The sequence below is a fragment of the Arachis stenosperma genome, chromosome 6, assembly GCF_014773155.1.
Source record: "Arachis stenosperma cultivar V10309 chromosome 6, arast.V10309.gnm1.PFL2, whole genome shotgun sequence".
In the NCBI taxonomy this organism is placed as follows: domain Eukaryota; kingdom Viridiplantae; phylum Streptophyta; class Magnoliopsida; order Fabales; family Fabaceae; genus Arachis; species Arachis stenosperma.
In genome coordinates, this window is record NC_080382.1 from 80,142,204 (window position 1) to 80,145,306 (window position 3,103).

The window sequence follows — 3,103 nt, forward strand, 5'->3', positions numbered from 1 at the left end:
ACTTTATTTTCGAAAAAATTAATAAAAATCCAAAAAATTAATAAAATCATAAAAACCAAAAATATTTTGTGTTTCTTGTTTGAGTCTTGTATCATGTTTTAAGTTTGGTGTCAATTGCATGTTTTAAAAACTTTTCTTGCATTTTTCGAAAATATCATGCATTCATAGTGTTCTTCATGATCTTCAAGTTGTTCTTGGTATGTCTTCTTATTTGATCTTGATGTTTTCTTGTTTTGTGTTGTTTGTTGTTTTTCATATGCATTTTTTGTTTGTTAGAATCCATGCATTAAAGATTTCTAAGTTTGGTGTCTTGCATATTTTCTTTGCATCAAAAATTTTTCAAAAATATGTTCTTGATGTTCATCATGATCTTCAAAGTGTTCTTGGTGTTCATCTTGACATTCATAGTGTTCTTGCATGCATCATCTGTTTTGATCCAAAATTTTTATGTTTTGGGTCATAGTTGTGTTTTTCTCTCTCATCATTAAAAATTTAAAAATAAAAAAATATATCCTTTCCTTATTTTCCTCATAATTTTCGAAAATTTGAGTTGATTTAGTCAAAAATTTTTAAAATTAGTTGTTTCTTACAAGTCAAGTCAAATTTTCAATTTTAAAGATCTTATCTTTTCAAAATCTTTTTCAAAAATTATATCTTTTTCATTTTTTTATTTTTCGAAAATTTCAAAAATCTTTTTCAAAATATTTTCAAAATCTTTTTCTTATCTTTATATCTAATTTTCAAAAATTAGCTAACAATTAATGTGATTGATTCAAAAATTTGAAGTTTGTTACTTTCTTGTTAAGAAAGGTTCAATCTTTAAATTCTAGAATCATATCTTGTAGTTACTTGTTAGTTAAGTAATTAATTTTAATTTTAAAAATTAAATCTTTCTCAAACATATCTTATCTTATCTTCTTATCTTATCTTTTTATCATATCTTTTTCAAAATTTTATCTTTTTCAAAATTTGATTTTAAAATATCTTATCTAACTTCTTATCTTCTTATCTTTTTAAAATTTGATTTTAATATCTTTTTCAACTAACTATTTGACTTTTTGTTTGTTTCTTATCTTTTTCAAAACCACCTAACTACTTTTCCCTCTCTGATTTTCGAAAATATCTCACCTCTTTTTCAAAAATTCTTTTTGTTCGAAATTTTAATTTTAATTATATCTTATCTTTAATTTTTGAAAATTACTAACCCCTTTTTAAAATTATTTTCGAATTTTCTATCCCTTCTCACTTATTCTATTTAATTATTTAATTACTAACACTTCTCTTTACCTCTCTCCATCTAAATATCCGAATCCACTCTTCTTCACTCTTCTCCCGTTTCTTTTTCTACTAACATAAAGGAATCTCTATACTGCGACATAGAGGATTCCTCTTCTTTTCTTGTTTTCTTCTCTTTCATATGAGCAGGAGCAAGGAAAAAGATACTCTTGTTGAAATTGATCCTGAACCTGAAAGGACCCTGAAAAGGAAACTAAGAGAAGCTAGATTACAACAATCTAAAGGTAACCTTTCAGAAACATTTGAACAAGAGAAGGAGATGGCAGCCGAAAATAATAATAATGCAAGGAGAATGCTTGGTGACTTCACAAAGCCAACGTCCAAATTTGATGGAAGAAGCATCTCCATTCTTGCCATTGGAGCAATAATTTTGAGCTTAAGCCTCAACTAGTTGCTTTAATGCAATAGAACTGCAAGTTTTATGGACTTCCATCTGAAGATCCTTACCAGTTTTTAACTGAGTTCTTGCAGATTTGTGAGACTGTTAAGACGAATGGAGTTGATCCTGAAGTCTACAGACTCATGCTTTTCCCTTTTGCTGTAAGAGACAGAGCTAGAATATGGTTGGATTCACAACCTAAGGATAGCCTGGACTCTTGGGATAAGCTGGTCACAGCCTTCTTGGATAAATTCTTTCCTCCTCAAAAGCTGAGCAAGCTTAGAGTGGATGTTCAGACCTTCAAACAAAAAGATGGTGAATCCCTCTATGAAGCTTGGGAAAGATACAAGCAGTTGACCAAAAGGTGTCCATCTGACATGTTTTCAGAATGGACCATATTAGATATATTCTATTATGGTCTATCTGAATTTTTGAAAATGTCATTGGACCATTCTGCAGGTGGATCTATTCACCTGAAGAAAACGCTAGAAGAGGCTCAAGAACTCATTGACATGGTTGCAAATAACCAATTTATGTACACTTTTGAGAGGAATTCTGTGAATAATGGGATACCTCAGAAGAAAGGAGTTCTTGAAATTGATGCTCTGAATGCCATATTGGCTCAGAATAAAGTGTTGACTCAACAAGTCAACATGATTTCTCAAAGTCTGAATGGATGGCAAAATGCATCCAACAGTACTAAAGAGGCAGCTTCTGAAGAAGTTTATGATCCTGAGAACCCTGCAATGGCAGAGGTTAATTACATGGGTGAACCTTATGGAAACACCTATAATTCATCATGGAGAAATCATCCAAATTTCTCATGGAAGGATCAACAGAAGCCTCAACAAGGCTTTAACAATGGTGGACGCAATAGGCTGAGCAATAGCAAGCCTTTTCCATCATCTTCTCAGCAACAGACAGAGAATTCTGAACAAAACACTTCTAATTTAGCCAATCTAGTCTCTGATCTGTCAAAGGCCACTTTCAGTTTCATGAGTGAAACTAGATCCTCCATCAGAAATCTGGAGGCACATGTGGGCCAGCTAAGTAAGAAAGTCATTGAAACTCCTCCCAGTATTCTCCCAAGTAATACAGAAGAGAATCCAAAAGGAGAGTGCAAGGCGATTGATGTAATCAATATGGCCAAATGCACAAGGGAGGAGGAGGACGAAAATCCTAGTGAGAAAGACCTCCTGGGACGTCTCTCAAGCAAGAAGGAGTTTCCTAGTAAGGATCCAAAGGAATCTGAGGCTCATATAGAGACAATAGAGATTCCATTAAATCTCCTTCTGCCATTCATGAGCTTTGAAGACTATTCTTCCTCCGAAGAGGATGAAGATGTGACTGGAGAGTAAGTTGCTCAATATTTAGGAGCTATCATGAAGCTGAATGCCAAGTTGTTTGGTAATGAGACTTGGGAAAGTG

The 3,103-nt window shown here is 32.6% G+C and overlaps 1 non-coding gene across 1 annotated transcript; it reads right to left on the reverse strand.

The window, feature by feature from the left end:
• Nucleotides 1-1,950: 1,950 nt before the first annotated feature.
• On the reverse strand, nt 1,951-2,054 carry LOC130937819 (small nucleolar RNA R71). Its single transcript, XR_009069017.1, has one exon. It is a non-coding gene; the product is annotated as a small nucleolar RNA R71 (small nucleolar RNA).
• Nucleotides 2,055-3,103: the final 1,049 nt, after the last annotated feature.